The following is a 22594-nucleotide window of genomic DNA, read 5'->3' as shown; positions in this document are numbered from 1 at the left end:
TTATAAATCTCTTTTTCATATACCCTTATATAGAGATAATAACAACATCAATAAAAAGATCCCTCCTATAATGAACTATCAGAAAGAGAATTAAGAAAACAATCTACAATTGAGTCAAGAAGAATACCTAGGAATAAATTTAACCAAGCAGATGAAATATCTGTATATTGAAAATTATAAAGCACTGATGAAAGAAATTGAAGATACAAATTAGAAGAATATTGTTAAAATGTCCATACCACCCAAAGTGATCTGCTGATTCAATGTAATCCCTATCAAAATATCAATGGCATTTTTCACAGAAATAGAACAATCCTAAAATTTGTATGAAACCAAAAAGACCCTGAAGAGCCAAAGCAATGTTGAGAAAGAACAAAGCTGGATATACCATGCTCCCTGATTTCAAACTGTATTACAGAGCTATGGTAATCAGAATAGTATAGGACTGGCATAAAAACAGATGAATAGATCAATGGAACAGAATGGAGAGCCCAGAAATAAACCCATGCATATATGGTCAATTCATTAATGACAAAGGAGCCAAGACTGTACAATGGGAAAAGACAGTCTCTTCAATAAATGCTGTTGGGAAAACTGGACAGCCACATGCAAAAGGATATCTTACATTATACATAAAAAATACCTCAAAATGGATTAAAAACTTGAATGGATGACTTGAAACATAAAACTCCTAGAAGAAAACATAGGCTATAAGATCTCTGACATTGGTCTTAGAGATGATTTTTTGGATCTGGCTCTGAAAACAAAGGCAAAAACAGCAAAAATAAACAAGTGGACTAGCTCAAACTAAAATGTTTCTGCAAAGCAAACTGTCAATAAAATGAAAAGGCAACCTACTGAATAGGAAATAATACCTGTAAATCATTTATCTGTTAAGCAGTTAATATCTAAAATAGATAAAGAACTCCTATAATTCAATGGTAAAACCACAAACAATCTGATTAAAAAATGGGCAGAGAATCTGAGAAGATATTTTTCCAAAGAGGACATACAGATGGCCAGCGGGTACACGAAAAAAGATGCTCAACAACAGGGAAATACAAATCAAAACCACAATGAGATATCTATCACCTCATACACGTTAGAATGGCTATTGTCCAAAGACAAGAAATAACAAGTATTAGCAAAGATGTAGAGAAAAGGGAACCCCTGTGCACCGAAGGTAGGAATGTAAATTCATGCAGCCACTACGGGAAATGGTGTAAGTGTTCCTCAAAAAATTAAAATGGCATTACCATATGATTCAGTCATACCGTTTCTGGGTATTTATCTAAGGAAAACAAAAATACTGACTAAAAAAGATAAATGCACCTCCATGTTCACTGCAGTATTATTTATAAATAGCCAAGACATGGAAACAACCTAACTGCTCTCCCTCAATGGACAAATGGATTAAAAAAATGTGACACACATACACACATATATAATGTGATACATATATATATAATATATATATATATATAACAGAATACTGTTCAGTCATAAGAAAGAATAAAATCTTGCTATTTGTGACAAAATGGATGGACCCTGAGGGCACTAAACTAAGAGAAATAACTAGAGAAAGATAAATACCATAGGACTTCACTCATACATGGAATTTAAAACAATAGCAACAAGAAAAAAACCAAGCTCACAGATACACAGAAAAGATGGGTAGCTGCCAGAGGCAGGAGGTAGGGTGTAGGTAGGTGAAAATGGCTAAAGGAGTCAAAAGGTACAAACTTCCAGTTATAAAATGTTATGGGGATGTAATATACAGCATAGTGCCTAGAGTTACTAATATTGGATTACATATTTGAAAGTGGCCAAGACAGGGATGCCTGGGTAGCTCAGTGGGCTTAAGCCTCTGCCTTAGGCTCAGGTCATGGTCTAAGGGTCCTGGGATAGAGCCCCGAATCGGTCTCTCTGCTCGGCAGGGAGCCTGTCTCCCCCAATTCCTCTCTGCCTGCCTCTCTGCCTCCTTGTGATCTCTGTCAAATAAATAAATAAAATCTTAAAAAAAAAAAAAGTGGCCAAAATAGCAGATCTTAAGAGTTTCTCATTGCAAGAAAAAAAAAATGTTTAACTATGTTATGGGAACAGATATTAATCAGACTTATTGTAGTAATCATTCCATAATACACGCAAATACAGAAACATATAAATATTAATACATAAATGTAATAAAATATTAATACATAAAAACCCCCATCCTTCTTCCCAGATCTAGAAAACTGAGTTTTCTAGAACAAACAGCAATAATATAACAGATTAAGGTAACATTACAACAAAAATCCAGGCCATGGGAGCTATGGTCTAAGATTGTCGGGAGATCTTAAAATCTTAGGTTTGGGAGAAGCTAATTCTTAATCTAAAGAAGCAGTATAAATGAAACAACAAAAAGGCACTAGTTAGATTTTAGAAACTGGGAGAGTCATTAGATAATCCAAAAACAAAACCTCCAATCAACCAATCGAGCAAACAAACAAACAAAAAAACCTCTTAAGCAACCCTAAATAACTTCCAGATTTTAAGTTTAAAACAAATGAACAAGAGTGAATTCCCCAAATGTTTCAAGGAAAAATAGGCCCTTCCTGCCTTTAAACAAACTCTTTAGTTGAAGGTTCTGACTCTCCAGTTTTGGAGAATATGACTGCTTGACAGGCAAAATACAGGATGAAAATAAAGATAATAGTAATTTGGTAACAAATTATAAACTTCAACTGGCCACCAGCACTTCAAAGTAACCATTAATCAGAGTTAAAGGGTCTGTGGTCACAGTGTTATAGAGAAGTACTGTCTTCTGTTTATATAGTATGAATAACTAGGACCTTATCAATAAAGAAAAACCAGAAATGGTATTATTGAGAACAAGTAGAGTTACTAAAGAAAAACTATTGAGTTATTTCCCTTAATTTTATTTATTTTTTGAAAAAAAAAAAAAAAGCACATTCAAGTCAGCATTTCTTAAAACAAAATAGTACATTGTCTTATTTTCAGTATTACATACTTTTCTTCTCCTAACAACATCGCTAATGAAAAATAAGGAAAATTTTCATTTCTTTACAAATGGAGATAAGTTAACAAAGTATAATGTTACTTAACTTTAAAGATACACACAGAAGATAAAGGATTTTCCATGGCCTCACATATTAATTTAGACTAAATTATACCTCAGTCTCTTTGCTGGTGAGGTAGACTACCTATGGAAATATATTTTGATATCAGTTATTTTCTATTTTTCAGTTTTGTGTCAGATTTCAGAGGATATTAATGAAGAGCACATTTTCTAGAAATCTGAATGCTAAAGCAGCAGACAGGAATGATCATTTATTATAGTATTACTAGTCTCTGGTTTAAACATGTCATCCCTAAATCCTATGCTAAGATGCTCTTCAATAATACTGTGGTGAGGAGTCTCTTATACCAAGGGGTCAAGAGACACAGTGGAATGTCTGCCTGACTGTATGTGACATTTAAAAAAGAATACTATATTCAGTTCAAGTAGTAGTAAGGTCTGAAGGGAAAAAGGACCATAAGTAAATAAGTAAGCAAGTTAAGTAAATAAAGCTGTATTCCTAACAAGTTTTTATTTCTACAACTACAGCTATAACACAGTTTTAAATTCAATTGTTAGAGGATTAGTATTTTGATCTATGATTAAAATCTAATGAATTTTAAATTCATTTTCTGCCAATTATATAAAAAAATCTAATTTCATTGTAACAAACTCTGAGCACTATCAAAATTTGTTTTTTATTTCAAATATCCATTCAGGAAATTTTCAAAAAACAAATATTATAAATCAGTAAAATCAACTTGCCTTAAAATTTTCTGTCATGGAGAGGACTTTTATATGCTATTTAAAATGGAATTTATCCTGAATTCAATTACCTGTCCACACCAATGAAGACTTCCATAGACAAATATTGCATGTTTGTTCTTCCTATAAAACAAAGCGATAATTTACCTTATTATTTATTTATTTAGGTTTTTATTTTTGTTTGTTTGTTTGTTTGTTTTTAATTTTTTATTTTTTATAAACATATATTTTTATCCCCAGGGGTACAGGTCTGTGAATCACCAGGTTTACACACTTCACAGCACTCACCAAAGCACATACCCTCCCCAATGTCCATAATCCCACCCCCTTCTCCCAAACCCCCTCCCCCGAGTAACCCTCAGTTTGTTTTGTGAGATTAAGAGTCACTTATGGTTTGTCTCCCTCCCAATCCCATCTGGTTTCATTGATTCTTCTCCTACCCACTTAAGCCCCCATGTTGCATCACCACTTCCTCATATCAGGGAGATCATATGATAGTTGTCTTTCTCCGCTTGACTTATTTCGCTAAGCATGATACGCTCTAGTTCCATCCATGTTGTCGCAAATGGCAAGATTTCATTTTTTTTGATGGCTGCATAGTATTCCATTGTGTATATATACCACATCTTCTTGATCCATTCATCTGTTGATGGACATCAACAGATGTCCATAGTTTGGCTATTGTGGACATTGCTGCTATAAACATTCGGGTGCACGTGCCCCTTTGGATCACTACGTTTGTATCTTTAGGGTAAATACCCAATAGTGCAATTGCTGGTTCATAGGGCAGTTCTATTTTCAACATTTTCAGGAACCTCCATGCTGTTTTCCAGAGTGGCTGCACCAGCTTGCATTCCCACCAACAGTGTAGGAGGGTTCCCCTTTCTCTGCATCCTCGCCAGCATCTGTCATTTCCTGACTTGTTGATTTTAGCCATTCTGACTGGTGTGAGGTGATCAAAACTCTTCAAAGTGTAGGGATAGAGGGCACATACCTCAATATCATCAAAGCCATCTATGAAAAACCCACCGCAAATATCATTCTCAATGGAGAAAAACTGAAAGCTTTTCCGCTAAGGTCAGGAACACGGCAGGGATGTCCATTATCACCACTGCTATTCAACATAGTACTAGAGGTCCTAGCCTCAGCAATCAGACAACAAAAGGAAATTAAAGGCATCCAAATCGGCAAAGAAGAAGTCAAATTATCACTCTTTGCAGATGATGTGATACTATATGTGGAAAACCCAAAAGACTCCACCCAAAACTGCTGGAACTTATACAGGAATTCAGTAAAGTGTCAGGATATAAAATCAATGCACAGAAATCAGTTGCATTTCTCTACACCAACAGCAAGACAGAAGAAAGAGAAATTAAGGAGTCAATCCCATTTACAATTGTATCCAAAACCATAAGATACCTAGGAATAAACCTAACCAAAGAGACACAGAATCTATACTCAGAAAACTATAAAGTACTCATGAAAGAAATTGAGGAAGACACAAAGAAATGGAAAAATGTTCCATGCTCCTGGATTGGAAGAATAAATATTGTGAAAATATCTATGCTACCTAAAGCAATCTATACATTTAATGCAATTCCTATCAAAGTACCATCCATCTTTTTCAAAGAAATGGAACAAATAATGCTAAAATTTATATGGAACCAGAAAAGACCTCGAATAGCCAAAGGGATATTGAAAAAGAAAGCCAACGTTGGTGGCATCACAATTCCGGACTTCAAGCTCTATTACAAAGCTGTCATCATCAAGACAGCATGGTACTGGCACAAAAACAGACACATAGATCAATGGAACAGAATAGAGAGCCCAGAAATAGATCCTCAACTCTATGGTCAACTAATCTTCGACAAAGCAGGAAAGAATGTCCAATGGAAAAAAGACAGCCTCTTCAATAAATGGTGCTGGGAAAATTGGACAGCCACATGCAGAAAAATGAAATTGGACCATTTCCTTACACCACACACAAAAATAGACTCAAAATGGATGAGGGACCTCAATGTGAGAAAGGAATCCATCAAAATCCTTGAGGAGAACACAGGCAGCAACCTCTTCGACCTCTGCCGCAGCAACATCTTCCTAGGAACTTCGCCAAAGGCAAGGGAAGCAAGGGCAAAAGTGAACTATTGGGATTTCATCAAGATCAAAAGCTTTTGCACAGCAAAGGAAACAGTTAACAAAATCAAAAGACAACTGACAGAATGGGAGAAGATATTTGCAAACGACATATCAGATAAAGGACTAGTGTCCAGAATCTATAAAGAACTTAGGAAACTCAACACCCAAAGAACAAATAATCCAATCAAGAAATGGGCAGAGGACATGAACAGACATTTCTGCAAAGAAGACATCCAGATGGCCAACAGACACATGAAAAAGTGCTCCATATCACTCGGCATCAGGGAAATACAAATCAAAACCACAATTTACTTTATTATTCCCAAAAGCAAACTGGCCCAATTTCAACAAACCACTGAAATTTCAGAGGAAGTTAATAGAGACATATTTAGAGTATATTTTACCTTGCCTGTTAAAAGTCTGATTGTTTGACTACAGATGCCAAGAATGTAATATAAGAAAGGATTATCAGCTCAGCCGGAACACATACCATGAGCAATTAATTATGCCTGCTATGGGCACAGGTATACACACATGACGTATTTCATCATCCTTCATGTGGAAGTTGCTGGTTAAGAACACGTTTTAGTGGTCAGCCCTGAATTCACATCCTGACCCCACCACTTCTTGTCTCTACAACTTTAAACAAATTACTAATTTCCTTGGCTCTAAAGTGGGAATGATCATCCTTAAATTTGTCAAAGCTATATAACAATGAACATGAAGACTTAAATACAATCTGGCATGCGGTAATTGCTTAATAAAAAATAGCTACTACTATTACTACAGGAGTTCGGGTCTTTCAGAACTCATTAGTGGCTCATCACTGAACGTGATCTTGAGATAGGCAGTTCTCTGCCAAAGGCCTGCTTCTGCAGTGAGGGAGCTTTCCCTTAGCGAGTCACTGGACATAACGGCACTGGCCTCTGTGGCTGTATCTGTGGCACTGGCAGCTCAGGCCGGGCACATGAACACAACTCTGTGAGGCTACATAGGTCCACACTCTCATATTCTCCAAACCAATGCTACAGGTCTGAGGTTTTTCCCTGCAATATAGAAATGTGTCATTTACTCAGAATGAGGCTTAGAAAAATAATGGTTACAAAAATAGAACCATTTTATTCTTCCTGAGATCACTCACCTACCTACCAAGTGCAGGATAAGAACTGGTAATTATACTCTTCTAAGAATTTCAGAGTCAATCTAGGCCTACTCAACACTAGCCACACTGAAAGAAAAAAGACTTCTATCAACATAAAATCTACTTTCATGATAAAGTATACATGTAATGAAAAAAATTCTTTGAAAATTTAAAGTTAGTTAGAAAATGCTTAGGTTATATTACCAGGAAAAATGAACAATATATCTAAAGAGAAAGTAGGGCCTTTTATTATAAAAAGTAAACTTTTCAATAGTTAAATATGGTATCAAATCTTATGCTATTTGAAATTCTAATTCTGTGATTATGATTTCTAATGAATAGTCTTGGCTACTATTTCAGGTCCTATTATATTTTACTGAGCCTGAGGGATTCTGATGAGAAAGCAATAAAATGAGAAGGACATGGGATTTAAGTAGTCAGCAGACCTGGGTTCACTGTGTATTTCAATTGTATAACCTTGAACTCCCTTAAACTCATGCCGGCTCATTTTTTTCAGCTGTAGAATACTGATAAGAATATTTTTCTCATTAGCCTGCTGTGAGCATCACCCTAAATTCACCTATTTAAAATGAGTAGGTGTTCACCAGTATGAACAGCAAAGTGCTGTCCCATCAGGTGGTTATCAGTAGAGAAGCCACATTTTCCCACGTGTTTATACAACTGGATTACTGGAAGTAGGAGAGAAGCTGGGAGGGAAGTCCTATGGGCACTGCATATGAAGAGAACTCTGTCACCTTTATGACTATGCGCCTATTAGCAACAAAGAAACCTGTGGATAACATGTTGCTGCCTACATGGAAATCTCATCATTGTTTTATTTTGGGAGGTACACTTTCCTTTATTTTGATTCTGTTAATTTAGGTGGAGGGACAGAGCATGAAAATGGAACAAATCCACCACTCCAAACACATGGAAAGAAACATCATGGACAAAGAATACCCCCCAATACTAATCAGAGTCCCCACAAATTTGTAAAAACTCAACTCACTTACATGATTAGCAAAAATGTGAATAATATATAAACACAGTGTCAAGAGTGTGTCAAGAGTGATATAATGATATGAGGCCAGATAGGAGGAAGATGACTTCTATTCCTCCATCTTCAGAAACACAGGAAGCTAAAAAAGGCTTATCTAAAATTCACACAACCAACACTCAGTATTCATTGCTAGTTACAGTGCTATTTGGGGGAAAAAAGCAGAGATTTGGTTTTCTCACTTTTTAAATATTAAATGCCTGACAGCTTTTGTTAAAGTCATTTGTAATATTTATTAAGTACCTCTCATATGCCAGGAACTGTTTTAAGTGCCTTGAGTATATCAATTTATTTGGTCCTCAAAATAATCTTAAAAGGTAGGTACTATTATTTACCCTACTTTTTATAAGAAGAAACCATGGCACAGCCAAGTTACAAAACTTGCCCAAGATCACATAACTTCTTAGGAGTAAGGCCAGCATCTGAATCTAGGCCATCTGCAACCAGACCTCAAATCATGAACTAATAAACTCTACCATCTAATAAAAGAAGTAATTAAGCAAAATGTACATTATACTCAATGGTTTCAAAAAAGCATTTACTACTAAAGGTCTACTATTTGCCACACATATAATAACAAAAGATGTAAAGATACTAGATTTAAAATGAAGTTCATGGGTGAGTCTCCATTTCTCAGTTAATTATGTCCTCACTTTTACTTGACTCCACTATTTGTGGTACTACAGGTAAAGAGGAAGCAAGGACCTAGAAAAGTAACTACTACTAACAAAAATAATACTGTTTATGAAAAAGAAGAAAGCTCCTCTCGGAAATACTTGACTAATTTTTTGGAAAATAAGTTCTGGGAAATTCTCAAAGTACAGAATAAAGTCAAATATCTACTATTTTCAGTAAGGACTTCCTTCCATGAGCATATGACTGTGGACTCTGAGATGTGGAAAAACAAACTAAAGCAGCATCAGCTCTCATCCCAAAAGAAACTGCAATAAAAACTTGTCGTCTGATAGTACTATTCCCAGATTGATTCATATGTGGCTGCAATATATAAAGGTTTAACTTTTGCAGTGAAATACCTCCAGATCTAAAAAAAAAAAAAATAGGATCATTAGTCAGTTACCTTTTATTTCATTCATGATTAGTCATGCACTTCTTTGCCATTCCATGAGCCACTTTAAAATGAAGAAAACTTTTGTTACTTTTAAGTTCAGTGGGCTTTTCCTTAGTCCTATAATCAACAAATTCCCAATTATAAGAGAATCACTGACCATATCTCTAACCACGTCCACCCTTTCTCTTCCAAGTGTGTCTGCTGCCTGCCCCTCTAGACACTTCCTCCTGATGGAAGCTCCGCACAGCCATCTATGTCTCTCTCTGCCCACTATTCCTTCAGCTGACTCTCATTTTGCACACAAGCACATCTGCACCACCTCTACATATTTGGTGCTAAATGTTCCTCATTTGAGAATCTGTCAACTCAGATAGTATAATCAAGATGGCCTGTGATTCTCTATTATACTTTTATCACTAGGGCTTCCTCAGAGCCTATAAGCACAAGACCACCTGACAATATTCTCCAGGACACAAAGTCTTGAGAATCCTCTAGGTTCTACAGATATTGCTGTAAGGTTTCCTTCAGTTTCTGAGGTACAAAGGTGGATAATTCTTCAGATGACCTCACAAAATCTTTCTCAGATCTGCACTGGGCAGAACAAGAAACTCAATTCTTAGGGCCAAAAAGGTAAGTGAACACCTCCTATCACCCTTGGATTCCACAGATGGAAAGACAAAATGGTACCAAGGCCCTTAAAACTCTTAAAAAAATGACAAATGTACTAAGCTAGAGAGGGACAGTTTCTATTTTAGTCTACGTAAACAAAACTGATTGATCCTAACCAGTCTCCCTTCTAGCCCCCGGTTGCCTCTCTCCAGTCTCTTAGGTATCCAAAATTTCATGTTCCTAGCCAAAAGGCCCCAACCAATCATTCCCTACTCTGCCTCATCACTAGCAATAGAATTTTTCAGCCCAGAAGCATTTCTTTTCTTCTTTACCAAGTCTTCCTCATGTTTGTTTGTCACCAAAGTCGACCAGATATGGAAGAAGAAGAGGAGTATCAGACTGACTAAAGCACATTAATCACCAATTGGTAATATGAGAAGAGATAATTAGGGAGAGAGTTTTCTATTGTTCCTTAAATCACAGTGCCCATTCTCAGGACCAGGGGAATTGGGGGGTGTGTAGCAAGCAAGGTGCCTAGGGTACAAAAGGATGCAAGGAGGCATCATTCTCAAGTGTCAACATCGTATCTGCATGACTCTAAAAGTGAGTGCCTCCTTATATTTTTTGCCCTTGTAGGTGCTTCACTTTCCTTATTCTAAAGGCCCTGTGACAGTCTGCCTACAAGTCAAAATGGTTAAGATGGTTCCAAGTGGACAAGAAGGACACACTTTAGCTGTTCTCAGACAGTTGCCTACGAAGAAGGAATTGGTTCTGCCTTCCCTTCTAATTTCCCACTAATTTCTAATTTAGTATCTGGCTAGAACCTAAACCCTTGGCTAGTGCCTGATCAACTTTCCTAAACAAAAGAGGAAGAAACACTGGCAAGTGAGACAGCCTTCTGCTCCCAGGGTCTCAAAGTCTATTACGTATCAGTTTGGCCATTCCAGGGCTGTGGCATACCAGATGCTTGGAAAACCAGTAGTGCAGTCACAGGCCCACCAAGGCTAACCAGGATGCCAGTCTCCTTATATCAGCTCCAGCATCATCACAATCTACTTTGATTTTTATAGTGGATTAGATAATAAATAAGTAGCTATACCTCCCATCATAAAACAAAAACAACTTCCTTCTGAACCACTCCCCCCACCAGCTATCTTCCATATCTTACTCCCTTTTCATATTCTCACCTTCCATTCTCCACTGAGTTCTTTCCTGTTAGGCTCGCACCCCCATTGCTCCATCCAAATCAAGCTTATCCATCATGTTTAGCTCATTGTTAAATCTAAGAGTCAACTTATCATTCTCTTTCTTCATTTGGCTTCCAGAATACCTGTACTCTCTTCTTGCTTCTCCTCTAATCCCACTGATGTTCTTTCTTAATCTCTTCTCTAGAAGCTTTATTTGAGAATCTCAAATCTCAATCATAGGTCCTTTACTCTCGTTCATTTATATTCACTCCTTTGGTGATTTCATTCAACTTGATCATTTCTTGAAATGCCACATACTTGACAATTCCCATGTATTTCGAGCTCAGACCCCTCCCTGAACTTCAGCCTCACATTCAGATGCCCAGTCAACATTGCCACTCTGATGTCCAGTAGACATCTCAAACTCAACGTGTCTGAAAAGAACTCTTACACTTACCCTCCACCCCTTATCTGTGGCACCCACACTCTTTCATCTCAGTTCAAAGCAACTAGAATACATCCTTTCAGTTGCTTAGGCCCAAATGCCTACAGTTATCCTTGACTTCTTTCTCTCATAACCCATATCTAATCTGTCAGGAAATCCTGTTAGCTCTGTCTCTACCTACCCTACTGTAACTGCCAACCCGAATAACTGCACCAGCCTCCTAAGCAGTCTTCCTGCTTCTGCCTGGGGCTTCCTCCATCCTCAAACAGGCTATTCTCAACAAGGACACCAGAAAGAAACAAAAGAAAAATATTTTATAACAGAGAGACAGGAACTTAAATATGTAAATGATAAGACATAATGAAGCAGCTAGACCCTTGTGCCTTTCTAGGCACACCTCGTCATATTGTGTTTATTAGCTTTATTGCACTTGCAGATCCCATGATTTTTTTTATTTTTTTACAAACTCAAAGTTTGTGGCAACCCAGCAACAAACAAGTCTCTTCATACCTTTTTTTTTTTTTTTTTTTTTAACAGCATCTGCTCACTTTGTGTCTCATATTTTGGTAATTTTCACAACATTTTAAACTTTTTCATTATTATTAGTTACAGTGATTTGTGATCAGTGATTATTTCTGAGGTATGCCTATACCATAAATGCAACAGTCGCAAGTACAGATATGTAAACGCAGGTCTGTTGATGGGAAATTCAAATACTACAAGAGAGACTGCTGTTTGTGACATGGTTATTAGGTTGGGAACAATTCTTTTCAAATTCTGAATTAAACATGATTTTCTCTTAATTTCTGTAATAGTTGCAATCCTGGAAAATTCATTAGATGTTAAGACAATGCAAAAATGCTTTGTGTATACATGTAAAAAGTTATGCTTAGCTGTGGCTTTTCCATAGGAAAACAGAGTGGGCCATTTTAATAGCACTGTGTGGAACTGTCCTGTGTACCACAGGATGCCCGGCATCTCTGTGACCCATTCACTAAAGGCCAGTAGCATTCTTCCAATCACTGTGATAACCAATAACACCCTCACAAACTTCCCAAACACCCCTGAGGGTGGAACTACCCCTGCTTAGAAATACTATTCTAGAAACAGTCTCTGATCCAACAGACTCTCTTGACTCTGTAGTTTAATCAAAACACGCATGAACAACATATTGAAAAGGACAAAGCCCCATCCATCTTGAATATGGAAATTATATTTATTCAGGAACATTCTGGTATATCCACTGGTCCTCAGCCCAGATAATCTCCTTGTCCTAACATGCTGGTGAGCTTGGCTTTCTTGTGAGATGGGGATGGGATTATGATAACCAGCAACTATGCATTACACATAATTTGAAACTGAGGGCTTCCATTTTGCAGTAGAAAAACAGATGGGGAAGTATAAGTATACAGGGAAGAACATGGACTGATTAAGAATCAAAAAGATACTGGTTTTAAGAGATGTACCCTCCTATTTGATAGATTTTTATCTACTGGCTAGGCACTGGGACCACAAATAGGTGTAGAAGAGTTTCTGTCCTAGAGAAGATGTCCAAAGGGAACAAATCAGTCTCCAGCTGGGACTTGGTTTCTTCTAGCTCAAATGTGAATGTTCAAAGTGCTTTCCAAGTAAAAAATATTTTATGTATATGTTATAGTGTAGCACAGGGAAAATACAAAATGAAGCAGGCAAGATAGTACTAGAACTAAGGTAGTCACCCATATGACATTTTATTTTTCACATGATATAAATATTACTATATGAAATTACTATTTTGGTTTTTTGTTTTGGTTTTTTGACAGCGAGAGACACAGCAAGAGAGGGAACACAAGCAGGGGGAGTAGAGGAGGTGCACTGAGCAGGGAGCCTGATGAGGGACTTGATCCCACGACCATGAGATCATGACTGAGCAACCCAGGCGCCCCTGAAATCACTATTTTGTTAACGGTAAAAATCATTATTTATATTTCTACTTCTTGATATATATAAAGATGGAGTGTATACATTCAAACAATTCTTGGGAGCAAAATGGAAGAGCAATGGCAGTTAATATCAGCATGATTTTTCTGAAAGTGTTATTTGTTGTACAAAAAAAAGCAATTTTTAATCATTTCATCCCTTATACAATTCACATTTTGACAAGGCAAAATTTGCAAAGAATCTGCACAGTAAAATTGTCTGGTGGCTATAGAGCAGCTCACAGGAGAAAATGTTAACAAAATGAATGGAAAACAGCATGGAGGTTCCTCAAAATGTTGAAAATAGAACTGCCCTATGAACCAGCAATTGCACTACTGGGTATTTACCCTAAAGATACAAATGTAGTGATCCAAAGGGGCACATGCACCCGAATGTTTATAGCAGCAATGTCCACAATAGCCAAACTATGGAAAGAACCTAGATGTCCATCAACAGATGAATGGATCAAGAAGATGTGGTATATATACACAATGGAATACTATGCAGCCATCAAAAGAAATGAAATCTTGCCATTTGCGACAACATGGATGGAACTAGAGCGTATCATGCTTAGCGAAATAAGTCAGGCAGAGAAAGACAACTATCATATGATCTCCCTGATATGAGGAAGTGGTGATGCAACATGGGGGCTTAAGTGGGTAGGAGAAGAATCAATGAAACCAGATGGGATTGGGAGGGAGACAAACCATAAGTGACTCTTAATCTCACAAAACAAACTGAGGGTTACTCGGGGGAGGGGGTTTGGGAGAAGGGGGTGGGATTATGGACATTGGGGAGGGTATGTGCTTTGGTGAGTGCTGTGAAGTGTGTAAACCTGGTGATTCACAGACCTGTACCCCTGGGGATAAAAATATATGTTTATAAAAAATACAAAAATTAAAAAAAAATAAAAGAAATGCACTAAAAGCATAAAACAGTAAGAACTGACCTAAAAGAGGAATTGAATTATTTACCAATATCTCAATATTATGCTAGAGTTTTTTTTTTTAAAAAGGCCACTTGCAATAAATAAACAATGCTTGCCAAAAAAAAAGAATGGAATGTTAAATTAACTGGTTGGAAACAATATAGCTTTTAATGTTATCTATTTATATTTAATTTTTTAAGTGGGAACATTTTATAGCAGCAATATCCTTTTGAAGAATGAGGGTATGTTAAATATTTAATTTCTTGAGATTATGGAGAAACTATCAAGAACAAAGAAAGTAAGTAATCTTTCTCCTTACAGAGATTTCTGAAGTTTAGGTTGCTCCAAATCTTTAACATGTCTATTCTTCTCCAAATAGAACTTTATCTACTTATTATTTTGATCCTTTCAATACAAAGTCCAGAGCCCCAGAAAAGGTTGTTTGAACCAATGAGAGTAAGAATCTCATTTTTTAAATTAGTCCTCTCCTTCTCATCCACATTCATAGTCACACTTAGCTGTACTTGTTAAGCCTCAAAACATCACGCTTCTTATGTGCCTTTCTAGGCTTTGCATATGCTATTTCTTAGGCTGTTTTCAAAGGCTTTCTCCCTACCTCCTAAAGACCTACTCACCTTTAAACACTTAACTTAAATGGTATCCACAAACAGACTTCCTTAACCTTTGCACAAATTTCTTGTTATACTCTCATCACACCTTCTTCATTCCATAATTACATAATTTATGACATGACTAAAATCATCTACTACCTGTAAGCCTGAAGACTGGGCAATCCAGGACTGAATACAGATTTGCTAATGAAGAGAACTATGGAAGATAACAGGGAAAATGCTGTGGTCATTTTGCAAAAGACCCAAACCTTGAGATCTATTACTTCCTCCAGTTTTGTGTTATTAAAATTTATTTATAAATTCTAAGAAAATAAAATTTGGTATATGTATTCCAACTGTTGTATTAATGTTCAAGGTTTCAGATATATTTTTTCCCAAGAAACAAATACATCTCCATGTTGATGTGCAAAACAAGTGCCTTTAATTCATATGAAGTCTACTGAATGCATAAACATTCATATTTGAAATATTTAAGGAAAAAAATCCTACTTACACTATGAATCATCCAAAATATAGAAAAAACACAAAGGGAAAAAAAAAAAGTGCCACAGAGAATTTACAGGGAAAGCAGGTGTGGTTTCTGAACACTACAATTCATGCCTTTCAATGTTAAGAAGTGCATAACTATTTGATTTTTTCCTTCCCTACCCTCCAAATTTCCCTGCGTCTCAAATTTCTCATCTCAGAGAGATCATATGATAGTTGTCTTTCTCTGATTGACTTATTTCACTCAGCATAATACCCTCTAGTCCCATCCATGTCGTTGCAAATGGCAAGATTTCATTTCTTTTGATGGCTGCATAGTATTCCATTATATACATATACCACATCTTCGTAATCCATCCATCTGTTGATGGACATCTAAGTTGTTTCCATAGTCAGGGGGGAGACAAACCTAAGAGATGCTTAATTTCACAAAACAAACTGAGGGTTGCTGGGGCGGGGCGGGTAGGGAGAGGATGGTTGGGTTATGGACATTGGGGAGGGTATATGCTATGATAAGTGCTGTAAAATGTGTAAGACTAACGATTCACAGACCTGTACGCCTGGGGCTAATAATACAGTATAAGTTAATAAAATAATTTTTAAAATGTGCTTAACTGAAGAAATACAGACCCAGCTCTCAGTGTAAACTGAGGAACCACAGGTGCAGTTGGTTGTGACTACCACCTCCCATGGCCAGTCAAATGAACTATAAAGATACATTAAGGAGGTGTGAGAAGTACGTACGTAAAATAGCTATAATCAAAACTTACTCATCAGTACAGCTAAGGTAATTTGCAGAGATGGAGAGGGGAATCAGCAGGTGTCTAATTTCAACATATATACTCTGTTTTATAAGATAACAATTTAATTTAATCTTTACAGCCACCCTGTGAGCTAGTTATTGTTAACCTCAATTTAATAAGTAAGGAACTAAAGCTCAGAAAGATGAATGTGACCTCACTTGTCCTATATCCTCACTGTCTTACTCAACAACAATGACCTGTGTTCTCTGAGCACGAGCTACAAATCAGGCACTATGGGTAAACCCTGAGGGACCACCTATTCTTGTGTGCCTAGAACATCAATGGTTTACATTTTCACCCCAGCATAATTATCTATAGTGCCATGTTTCACTTTCTAAAGTGCCTGGTTTGAACAGTTACATAGTTTCTGTAAGTACCTTAGAGTGAAAGTCTGCTTTTATAAAAATATATCTAGCCTAGGTCTGAAACAAGATTGAAGCATTTGGGGAAAACATCATTCCATTAATAAAAATGGTGATAATTATCATACACTGAATTTTGTACTTGCTAAGACCTTCACATATACAATTGACTCCCACAGGTTTGAACTGTGTGGATCCACCTTTTATGCATATTTTTTCAATAAATACAGTACAGTACTGTAAATGTATTCTCTCTTCCTCATGACTGTAACATTTTCTTTTTTCTAGCTTATGTACTATATGAATATAGTATCTAATACATATAACGTCCAAAATACTTGTTAATTTTTTATGTTATTAATAAGGCTTCCATCAACAGTAGGTCTTTAGTAAAGTTTTTGGGGTGTCAGAAGTTGTAAGTGGATTTTCAGCTGCATGGGGGTGGGCATCCTAAACCACAGTACAGTAAGGGTTAACTGTATAATTTAATCTTACCTAACATCTGAGTAAGAAAACTGGAGTTTAGAGACTAAGCAGTCAAGGCCACACAATAAATAACAGGATAGGCTGACCTGTACCCAGACTGATGAGTCGAGATGACACGTGGCAGTTTTTGACAGCTTCTTGAGACATCCTGGAAGTGAGGGATAAGGATGAAGCCAGAATCCAGGAAGATTTATCAAGGTTGCCCTTCTTGCAGTGTGAGTCTCTTTCCTCTAAGTCTCAGAAGTTGGGTAGCTTCTCCTAAGTGGTGTTAGTGTATGTGTATGTGTGTGTTGTGTTATGTTGTGCTCTCACAGAAACTATTAAAAGAGAAAGGCTTAACCCTGGGCAAAATGAAGACTATCCATCGAGGCAAGTCAAAGACCAATGTGGGGAAGCTTGCTGGAGACACAAAGACTCTAGACTTAGTAAGATCATGGGGAGACTTTCCTAAGCTTTGAAAGTGGAGGTTTAAGACAAGTTTCCTTAAATTCCTAAGGAACCAAGTATACTCTGGTTGAAATGTAGAGAAAGGAAGAGTGAAAGAGGGAAAGAGAGAGAGCACAAGTTCAAGAGTTTATCACCTGGCAATAACTATGTTTCCCATCTGGTGTGTGAACCTTCTTAACGTGGAGACTTTATATTCCTTAAGGGCAGAAAATATGAACGCCATCCTATTTTTACTTCTATAACTTCCATGAGGTCCACTCTAAATAAAATAAATTGCCTTTTTATAATTAGAAGGAATGTTATGGCATCATTACTATCTTAATATTATCTAAGTAGTATGTAAGAACAAAAATTGATTTTGTATTTTGGCCCTGTTTAATATTTATGTTCTCCCTAGGTAGGTAAAGGCACCCTTTCAATTTACAGGGACAGAAACTAGGTCACAGAAAATGAAAGTCATTGGTGCAATCAGGAGTAGACTCAATGATAGTCTCATGTATATTAAGTAATTACATACTATCCTTATTTTTATATATAAACTCAGCCAAATGGAAGAATGAAAACCAACAATAAATATTCATTGAACCTCCACCAATTCAACACTCTAAGTCATATCTACTGTTAAGATTATTCTGGTAATTAAAGGAGTCAGCCTGTAAAGAATCACACATACATACACTACACACAAACTATTAATGTAAGTTTAAAAAGGCATAAACACATGTCATAAGTACACATTTTCTGCAAAGATACCAAAGAAACTATTAACAGTGGTTACCTTTAAGTAGAGCAAATACAAAAAGGAAGAAGGTAATCCTGTTTTTTTTATTTATACCTTTATATAAATTTTAAACTTAACTGTATTATTTTTTTAAATGAGCAATTATTTTAAAAATACAAGGACTAATGCTTTGCTCAAAACCTCTTTTCTAGAATTTCAGAAAATAGAAGGTATCAGACATGGCTTTTTTAGAATCAAGCACTGTCTTAGGAGAAAATTAAACAAACAAACCAGAAAACTATCTTGACAATGTAAAATCAAATTTTATTTAAACTTAAAAGTGGTTCATCTGTCATTAACTGTGAAGTTTAAAGAGCAGGCTTCCTGTGGTGGGAAGCACCTCAGGGATATGAGCCCTGTGATGAGACAGGTTCAAGGCTGTGCCAGGACCTTTTCAGGGTCTTACATGCCAGAGAGACCAAACTTCTTCCTTAGTCACAAAGGAGTGGTGGTACCTGCAAATCTATAATTACTAGACAAAACAAGTCCACTGTTAAAAGCTGTGTTCAGGAAGAATAGCACAAAAAAAGTTAACAAAGTTAACACTTAAGACTTCAGAGGCACAGAATCCCACACTGGGTACATTTCCTAAAAATTATTTCCTAAAAATTATTAAGTTTCTTGACCAGGTATAATTGCTGTAAACAGAACAGGAGAGTCAATGGGAAAGGGGAGAGAAAGGTAAATAATAAAAACGGTTGCAGAATTAAAGTAAGTGCACTAATTCTCCCACTTAATCCATAAAGACTTTAGTAAATTTGCTTCAATGTCATTGACAATCAATATTTGAACATTTAAACTGCTGTGGCACTTGATACATAGGCATGGGGGAAAGGGCTCAAATTTAAACATAGGAACATATTGTTCTTTATCATTTTCAGGGATTTTGTTGGGACCCACACTCCCAGGAGGCATAATTACCAGATGCATAGGTATATACCAAAGTCAAATATGAATGGTAGCTGGGGAGTGCAGTCTGTTCAGCCCTAATCAGAGACTCTGATGATCCCCCCGTTAATTAATTCTGTATATAATCCATCTTAATAAATAGGTTTTTACAATAATTTTTTTCAAGAGATAATGAAATCTTAGGCATTTGTCCAACCTTAGAGTTTTTAGAAAACTGAATCTATTTTCAAATTTCTGATTATAAATATATTTTTAGAGAATCTTTAATAATAATTTGATAATAGTGAGTTATTATTTTCTTATAGTTCTATCACTTGCAGATAATCATCAATAACACTTTGTATATTGTCTTGTTTATTTTCTTTGCAAGCACATTTAAAAATACAAGGTTATAGGGGCGCCTGGGTGGCTCAGTGGGTTAAAGCCTCTGTCTTCAGGCTCAGGTCATGATCCCAGGGTCCACCCTGCATCCAGCTCTCTGCTCAGCAGGGAGCCTGCTTCCCCCTCTCTCTCTGCCTGCCTCTCTGCCTACTTGTGATCTCTGTCAAATAAATAAATAAATAAAATCTTTAAAAAAAGAATACAAGGTTATAATTTATATTGTGTCCTGACATTGTTACTTTTTAGGTTACTCTCATTTTCCATTTCATTAAATAGTAAAAAAAATTATCTATAAATAAACAGATATATAGATAGATAGGTAGGTAGGGAGGTAGACAGATTCCATTACCGGCTGCCCTGTAGTTGCATTATATGAGCATTCTGATCTATCTTCTCCCACAGCCAACATAGGAATTACTTTAGTCTACGTCATCTTTAATATAATATGATACCACTCATATATGTCTCATGTACATGTTTTTGAATCTTTAATGATTTGACATACCAAATATGATATTCCTTTGTTAAGTACTAAGACTGAACAAGTCTTTAGGTCTGTATGAAGTTTAATAGTTTCCTGCCCAAGGGTCATTCACATTTCTTACAGACTTTAATCTTCAGCATAAATTTTTATTGCTACTATTAAAGGTATTTTTTTCCCTATTTTTGAACTGATTACTACTGATATACAAATCATGATATTTACATCACAGTGAATTTTATTTTATTAGTTTGGGTATCTTGGACATTTTTTATTATCTACAAATATTTTTGTATTTTCCAATGTTCTATCTTTCTGTTCTTAAAGCATTGGCTAGATATTTCAGAGTTACTTAAGTAGTGATGACAGCAGGTATGCTGCTAATTCTAATAGGAGATAAAACTCTAGTGTTTCACCATTATTAGTATTTTGGCTATTTGACAGCTTGATTCCTAATTTGTTTAAAAAATTGCAGATACTTCCCATAAAATATTTATTGTATCTCTAAACCGTGAGATAATAGGTGATTACATTTTTCTTCACAGTTCCCCAGTAAATGTACTATCTAGGTTTTCTACATTTACCTTGTACTTTTTAAAATTCAAAAAATTTTTTAAATTATCCATTTAAGATTCTCAAATACATGTGGAAAAGTTTTGACAAGAATTTTACCATTTTTATCTACAGATAGCTATAGTTATATCCAGTAACTGCTAATTTTGTATATTATTTTTCTTAGACTAGTCACAAACCCTTCCAATTTACTTTTCAAGTTTCCTAAAAATGAAAGGACACACACACCTTTATCTTCTGATTTCTCCTAATGTTCCTTGCTGAAGGAGAATATTTTGAACTCCAAATTCCCTTGATTAGTAATTAGTATCCTGCAAAAAGCAAGAGTGAAGCAAACCCTAAAATAACTTTGTCTTTAGAAACAACATTCTATTGTCCTCTGTGAAAGAGAGCATATCTAAAAAATTCCTGGATACAAATTCCTCAAAATACACTTATTCTGCTAATAAAAATGATACCTCACCCTTTTTAAATATATTCATGCTTAAGTACAAAGTGTTATAAAATAAATACATTAACAATCTGATATTGGGAAAATCCTAACATTCCCAGATCAGAGTTCCAGAAAAACCAGATTCCAATATTTTTAATATTAAAACTTACAAGCTAACAAATATATGTGGCAATGTCTTCAAATCATTATCAAATTCTATTTTTTTTCATATTTTAATAAGTAATCTTTATAGTGAACCTATCTTGTCATCTGAAATAGTTTGAGATACATTATCAGAAAATGCCAAGTTCAAATATAAACAGCTAACTTTTCATTTTTATTCTGCCAGGGAAATTGCAAAGTGCCAAAAAAATGCAAGCTGCTACTCATCTTCTAAAAACAGAAATGAGGGCGCCTGGGTGGCTCAGTGGGTTAAGCCGCTGCCTTCGGCTCAGGTCATGATCTCAGGGTCCTGGGATCGAGTCCCGCATCGGGCTCTCTGCTCGGCAGGGAGCCTGCTTCCCTCTCTCTCTGCCTGCCTCTCCATCTACTTGTGATTTCTCTCTGTCAAATAAATAAATAAATAAATCTTTATTAAAAAAAAAAAAAAATTATAAAAACAGAAATGAAATAATTAGATCACAATTGATGGCTCCTTTCTCAGAGGAGGAAAAAAAGATGAATGCCACTGGAATGTTTATTGTCACTGAAATTCTTCAGGCCTGGATTCCAAGTATGAGTTTGATGCAGGTTACTATGACAACTTAAATTACAGAAAATGTCCCCCCTTCTTCTATGAAGTTTTTCTGCCAAAAGATCATTTTGAGCCTCCTAAAATCTGTGTGCATGAATTACCTGTAACAACAATAAAAATCTCTTTACAAGGTTTATTCAGAAATACCCCATCTAAACCATTAAAACCAAGCATAAGCATATAAAAAATAAATTCCACTAAATCTACATGGGGCAGAAAACCTAACCTGAAAACTCAAATACACACACACACGCACACACACACACAGCTTAAAATATAAAACGTTGAGAGTATTTTGAAACTACTCCCCACTACCAGAAGCACAATATACTACCATCATAAGCTTCATTACAGAAACTAAGGGAAATTACTTACAAGGCAGTTTTGAAAGAAGATTATAGGGCTAAGTCCTGTTTATCATTCTTTTCCCTCTATTAATGCCTTCTACAGAAAGGTACCAGAAAAGGGGGATGGGAGAAAAATGCAGTCCTATTTCAAACAGAGAGAGAAGCAAATAAAATAAATAATCTGCAAAATCTTATATTGTTTTATGTAATCTGTTTTTTTAATGTAAAATAGGAGGTTTAAACTTTGTTCTCACACAGCCTCAAATTTACAAACCAAGAAAAAGATGCCTTGTGATAAATAATATGTGACTTATTCACTATCATTCCTTAAAAGAATAATGGTTTAGGAAAAACTGCATCATTGT

General features: G+C 35.9%; 1 protein-coding gene across 4 annotated transcripts in view; it reads right to left on the bottom strand.

Moving 5' to 3' along the window:
* Positions 1-22594, bottom strand: part of RASSF8 (Ras association domain family member 8) — a 142412-nt gene that overhangs the window by 66780 nt on the left and 53038 nt on the right. Inside the window, exon 3 of one of the 4 annotated variants that reach the window (XM_059185815.1) lies at positions 3895-3946. The exons of the other annotated variants lie outside the window; for them this stretch is intronic. The gene's annotated coding sequence lies outside the window, so the exon portion shown is untranslated. The remainder of the gene's footprint in view (positions 1-3894; positions 3947-22594) is intronic. 4 annotated transcript variants of the gene reach the window in all.

This window comes from Mustela lutreola, chromosome 8 (assembly GCF_030435805.1).
Source record: "Mustela lutreola isolate mMusLut2 chromosome 8, mMusLut2.pri, whole genome shotgun sequence".
Taxonomy (NCBI): Eukaryota; Metazoa; Chordata; class Mammalia; order Carnivora; family Mustelidae; genus Mustela; species Mustela lutreola.
The sequence above is the reverse complement of the archived record's forward strand: the minus strand, read 5'-3'. Positions and strand labels throughout refer to the sequence as shown.